The sequence below is a fragment of the Orbicella franksi genome, chromosome 5 (genome assembly GCF_964199315.1).
Source record: "Orbicella franksi chromosome 5, jaOrbFran1.1, whole genome shotgun sequence".
NCBI lineage: Eukaryota > Metazoa > Cnidaria > Anthozoa > Scleractinia > Merulinidae > Orbicella > Orbicella franksi.
The window spans coordinates 10,869,901-10,876,674 of NC_138149.1; the positions used below are offsets into that span (position 1 = coordinate 10,869,901).

Here is a 6,774-nt window from a genome sequence, read left to right on the forward strand (position 1 = left end):
TCTGGTCCAATCGAACAGTTTTCAGGCGGGTACTCGGCTCTTCACAAGCGGGTATTTCTACCTGCTACCCGGCTTCTATTGAAACCGCTGGAACCTGGCCGAGATTCAGAGAGGGAGTACCTTTACACCGCAGAAATTAAGTATGTCTTCTATGCAATTTCTATTCAATTTCACCCTGCTGACCACCATTACCCAGGCAATTACTCTTATCAAAGATTAAAGAAATACTGATTTTCCACCCGGCGTGAACATCGCGATTTAACTGACAGATTAAAACAACCCAACAAAAGTTAAGTAAACCAAAATTTGGAAAGAACAATGGTAGAAACGCTTTACGAGCATCCTGGTATATTATTATGTCGTACTTTTAGAGAGTAAGGAGACAGGACGATATCTACACGCTACATTCAGAGCTCTCAAACAATCCATTACCTTCAATACCATCTAGCAATGTTGGTTTCCACATTGAGGAACTGGAAGGAATGGTGACCAGTATGGCATCGCTGGTGTAGCATACATCGAACATGTTGCAAACTGTGCAGGATAGAAATAGCAGTAATTGTCAATAGTTCTGTTAACCTTTGGTTAATTATTTTTCTCCTTAAATGTTACACAGTGACATGTAAGAAAACACAGCAGTTGTCGATGAACTATAACTTCTAAACAAGTATTCAATAAATTTATTTAAAATTCTTAAAGCATTGTGGAACGAAACACTCCACACTCTTTTATTTGTTAATTGATGATAACTGACGAATTTAAAAGTTACCTCTCCTTCCATCTGTGGAGGATGTCTCTTCAGGCCAGTAGAACATACCCTTTACATGACACGACGATGCTTTAATTCATTTCACACTAAGCTAGGCAAATAAGTAAAAACAATGTGAGGAGGGAAAACTGGCTACATCTTTACAACTCAAAAAGCCTAAGTAGGAAAATATTTAGTTAGTTGTAACCTACTTTCCAGAGAATCTTTAACATACATATTCTTAGCTTTCTCTGATTTCCATCGCCGTGAAGCATTAATAACCTATCAGACGCACCTGATTTCATAAGATTGTCTGCTATAAAGGTAGCACCGCCTGATCTGAGGCTATGAGTACTATAAGGGATGGAGTTAATCCCTATAGCTGAAAGCGATTCTTTAATTAGCTCTCTACACCTAGTATAACTTAGTCTCCTAGGGCCTAGAGTATACAAATTGCCCTTCTTGACAAATTTAAGGGTTCTAAAAATGTGAGCAGATGAACTTAGATCAATACTTGCTCCTGAAAAATAACGGGCTAATAATGAATGAGGACATGCAAGACCACCACTTTTAGAAATAAACACAATATTGCCTTGCCTATACTGATCAGTTTTGCTATGCTTAACATTAATCTCTAGATGATCATCAAAAACTACAATATCCGAAGCCTGTAAATCCGAAAGCTCATTAACCCTGAAGAGGCCATAAAAGCCTAAAACAAAAATTAATGCTGTACGTAAACCGCTAAGATTACAGCCTTCATAAGCAAACTTAATACAAATTCGACGTATCATATCGGGAGTTATAGGCTCCTTTTTTCTGACTGGTCTGCTAAATACACTTTTACTAGCCTCCACAATGTTGCGGGATAGTGCAGAATCAACTGGATTACCTTGTATCCCGTATGGAATGAGATCATGGACCCATTTTAACGCACAAAATGCAGACAAAACAACAGCATATGAGTTTTTGGTTTCGTGAAGATTAGACAGGTATTCAGATGTAAGTAACCTATCACAGGGCAAAACCAATCTTAGGCCTCTGGACTTCATATAAAGACAGAAAAGCCTGTATTGAGCGACATACTTTTTAACAGAAGAATTAGCCTTAGATGATAAAACTTGCTTCAGCATTAAACGCCTTTTGGCAACACAGGTCCGTCCCCAAGAAGTGGCTTCAGTCAAATCCTAAGGAAGCAAAAATACTAATAGATAATATAAAATAGAGGGAAGGGGATGTGCTTATGCTGATTTAGCGCCGGCGAAAAGTTTAAGAAAAAATCCATAGCCAACCAGCCAAAGTCCGCTGCCATTCGGCTACACCATAAAGCCAAACGGCTAAAAGAGTTCGCTGCCATCCGGCTAGAACCTGATGCCAACCGGCTCCAAGAATTGCCAAAAAAGGCTTGAAAAACTGTAATACAATAACACAGCGTGTATAATGTCTAAGTACGATCCAGTTGGTTTGTGATAACACTGTCAGAAAAATTAAGTTTGACAGCGATGATAAAACCATTCCAACTTGACGAGCCTAACAGTGAGTTAATGTTGCGCCCTAAACGCAACGCTAGTGCACCTTCGAAGAATGCGTAATCAACAACAAAACTCCAAAACCTATTGACCAACAGTGGCCAAAAAGGAACAGACGGCCAATGTGGTGCAATTAATGTTCCACTGGCACGAGATCTAAACATGAAAATGAGAACTTTAGACAAAATTGGAATCGGTGGTACAAGTAGACAATTTTCGCCTCGCCAGTCCTGGAAAAACGCATCCACACCTGACATCGCAGGGTTCCAGAATCTTGAAAAATATTTTGGAACTTTTTTGTTGTAGTCAGAGGCAAAACAGTCCACAGTATATGGCCCCCAAAGACCATCTAGCTGCTGAAAAAACTCGGGGGCAAGTTCCCAATCGTGATAATCAATTATCTTGCTGAGGTAATCCACCTTATCATTGAGAGATCGGGGCACCCAATGAATGTCCAAAACAATTCCCAATTTAAAGCATAGCGAAAAAATATCAAAAGCTAACTTGTGAAGATTAAAGTGCATACTACCAACTTGCGCAATTCTTGCGACCCCTGGTTATCGGTAAACCACTTGACTCTTGAATTAGGCAGAAAAGAACTGAATGAACTAAGGACGAACTGTACAGCTAATAATTCACGGTAAGTGGAACTCTTCTGACGTTCAGCCTTAGTAAACATCCTATGAGCACAAATATCTTTCCCGTCAATATGGCCAGCGCAAGCAACATCACTTGCATCTGGATAAATAGAAACAAATGGAGTGACCGAATCAGACACGCTTCTAGTGTTAACAGAACGAAGATTGTTCTTCCAAAACTCAAGTTCAACTACACAGTATCTATCAAGCAAAAATACACTATCCCAATCTTGGGCGGCAGCCACAGGCATCTGACAATGCCTGGTCATAATTCGAGCGAGGTTTCCTAAAACGGGACTCATAGATATGATCTTTCCAACAATGGAAGCCAAACTTGCTGATAACGCACGAGGTTGTAGGGCGCTGTCAATGTGGGGCAAGGCCTTATCTATTCTTGACTCAGTAATGCTAATGTTTCCTTGAGTCCCATCCCAAACAATAAATTGTACAGGAACCCAAACTGACTTGTTGTCATTAGATATGAAGCCCGCCACGGCAAGGTCTGATCTAAGAATGTTCGAATGAATTTGGCTCAACGACTCAGTAGACTCAACGTCAAAACCATCGTCGAGGTAAACAACAGGACGTATTCCCTGACATTTCCAATGCTTTACTAAAGGTCTGAGCAACTTGGTGAAAATGTAAGGCGCCGAAGATAAACCAAACGGGAGAACTGTAAACATAAAGAAACTAGGTTCCCCATCAGACATCACCCAGCTAAAACCAAGGAATGGCTGGTGTTCTGGAAAAATATCCAAATGATGATATCCACTTTTGAGGTCAAATTTGGTGAAGTAGCTACCTTTCTCAAAATAGTCTAGCCCAACTCTCCAGTCCTCGAACTTGAATTTTTGCTTAAAAACGTGGTGATTGATGTATCTTAAATCCAAAATCAAACGTCTTTTCCCACAACTTTGAACCGAAACAGAAAGCGAATTGATAACGTTGAGGCAACTCTTCGGAACTTGACAAACTCTTCCCGAGGAAAGCAACTCAAGAATAGCTGAGTGAACGAACTCGGAATGTTCTAAACCAGAACGATTATTACTAAATTCTGCTGGAGGCGGAGAAACATAAAATGGAATTTTGTAACCTTCTCTAATACAGTTGATGATAAAAGGTGGTGCGCCAATCTTCTCCCAAAACAGAACATGAGCTTTAAGTCTCCCCTTAACACCTGGCGGAACTGTACCAGGGACCAGTGAACCAGACTCTACCTCAAAAGAAGGCGAAAACAAGTCTTCTACCTGAATGATATCTTCGAAACATCAACCGCATCATCATGCTCAAATAGTTGACTATCGCTCATCTGGTCTGCAGGATTGCTCTCCAGATGTACTGCCTGAGCCAAGTCTGGTTGTGTTTCTGTAATTCTCGAATCCAGGACCGTCGCTGAGCCTCCCGCAACTTGAACTCCAATGACCTCTCTTTCCGCATCTGAAGCAGATGTCTGCTGGAGAAGGCATTCTACGGCCTGAAAAACGAAAAAACAAAGAACGCACAGCAGAAAACCTTCACTAAAGAAAAAATAAAAACGTGGAAAAAATAAACAAAACAAACAAAACTACAAGCACCGTCGAGTAGTGTCGCACTTGATGAATATATCAACCTATTCACTCCTTATATATATTCCAACTGGAGTCTCGAGAGACTCCACGTGCTAACACAAGATGTGTTAGCATAAATCACATGCGTGCTCACGCTGAACTTCCGAAGGAAAATACATATCCCCTCCCTTACACCAGCATTCCCCTTCTGGGGTTCAGTAGGACTATGCAGATAGCCACCGTAAGTGTCCGTGCCTGCCAGCAAAGCTGAAAGGCCGATATAAAATGCTTTTAAGTCGTGCTTTTGGAAAACTATTTTTAACTGATAAGGTTATTATTAACAGCTGCCAGTCAACTGGACCAGAGTGCACTTCGCGTGTTTGTCATTGCTTTTTTTCCTTGCTTTGTTGGTTGTGATTGATTATGCATATGAGTTTGTATGTGTGGGTGTTTTTGGTACAAAATCGTGAAAAGCTTTATTAGCTTTGCAGTGCATCTAAACCTGAAGAAAATAACATTGAGCTCCTATCTTTGTACTCTTTTCACGTCTATCACGATTCCGCTTCCTTTCCTGCAATTATCAGAGGTGTTTTTATTATGCCGAAGTTCCCCAAAATTTCGGCTGGAAGTCAAAAGGAAAGGTCCGTTTCAGTTCCTTGCGATCGCAAGATTCGTGACCCCTTTGGAGGTGGCCCACTATAACCATTCGAACCGGCCCGACCGAAATTCCCCTTTCCAGTTTGGCAAACCAGTTCATTGCCCCACTTTTCTTCACTTATGCATGCAGGGAATAAAAATGGTCAGAGCCATTCCTCCTGCTTGGCCAGATTTGATCGGAAAATGTTTTGTTCCATTTTCCTCGTAATAATGAAAGCGCCCCCCCCCCCCTGGTGGGGGGGCCTCATGGTAAGTGCACTCATCTCTGGATCGAGCGGTCCGGGTTCGAGCCCTGGCCAGGGACATTGTGTTGTGTTCTTGGGCAAGACACTTTACTCTCACAGTGCCTCTCTCCACCCAGGTGTATAAATGGGTACCGGCGAACTTAATGCTGGGGGTAACCTGGCGATGGACTAGCATCCCATCCAGGGGGGAGTAGAAATACTCCTAGTCGCTTCGTGCTACAGAAACCGGGATAAGCTCCGGCCTGATGGGCCACTTGGCTCGCATGCAGACTTTACCTTTTACCTTACCCCCCCCCCCAAAAAAAAGTCTTTGCGAGCTCTTTATTACAACTACCAGCAATCTTTGCGTGTGCATACTTGCTTTCACGCATTTGGATAAAGTTCTAGTAATTTTACAAATTACATGTACGCTCACATTCCTGGGTGCAAATTACGCTTACATTCGTGGGTGTAAAAGATGACTGAGTAATTTGTCATCAGTGATATTAGAGAAGCGACTGCTGGCAAGCCCTTGTTACCTACCTCGTCAAAAGAGTGAATAAGGAAACTTGGCAGGGAAGTGTTCTCTCCTCTGCAGGAGGCCAACAAACGTTCTTTGCAGCGCACCACCTCATTTGTACGAGAAGGTAAGTTGGACTCCTCTTCCGAAATAAAGAAAGACAGCAAAGCAAATTGCATTCAGAATTCTTTTCTATAAGGACTTTCCAGTTTATTTACTTTTCGCAAATGTAGGAAGCTTTCTACTGTACCTAAGCTTAATGTTTTTGTTAATCTGTGCATTCCTTAATTTAAGCTTACCTCTCAAGCCACGAGGTGACATGTCTCCAGCCACGGTTCCAACTATGAATTATAATTAATTAGAGTAGAACACAACATAGGTTTAACATTGGTCTAACCAGAACCTAGCAACTGAAACAAGTATCTATTACATCTTGTGGTTTCCTTGTGTAATCATAGTAAGCTTGTGTAAGTTGAATCACGACCTGTCAATATGTGTATGTGGACTTTCTAAGAAGTCCACCCTTTTCTACAACATTTTGAAGTCTGTACAAGAACTTGATAAACATGTACATTGCTTTTCCAGTTCATTGCACAAAATAAACAGTTTTTTTTTAAGGAGCAATCTTTTTACATTCATGTACAATTTCAGCTAAATGTTCACAAAAGCTATTTGACAACATAAATAAATACCTATCGCGTGTGCCTTTACTGAGAATGGAATGTAGAGACGCATAAATTTTTATTGAACGAGCTTGTTTGGTTTGTATTGGAGAAGATTGGTCTCCTTCTCTTTTGTCAAGTGTGTCTACCTCGCCTGCGGCTGAAACTTGTAGAGGGTATGCCTACTGCGTCACAATTACTCTAAGTTTCTTTCTCTTCCTTTGGTGTTAAGTTTAGCCCAGTCTACAT

The 6,774-nt window shown here is 41.2% G+C and overlaps 1 pseudogene; it reads right to left on the bottom strand.

The window, feature by feature from the left end:
* Positions 1-6,361, bottom strand: part of LOC145486570 (uncharacterized) — a 20,936-nt pseudogene extending 14,575 nt beyond the window's left edge.
* Between the last annotated feature and the right edge of the window lie 413 nt (positions 6,362-6,774).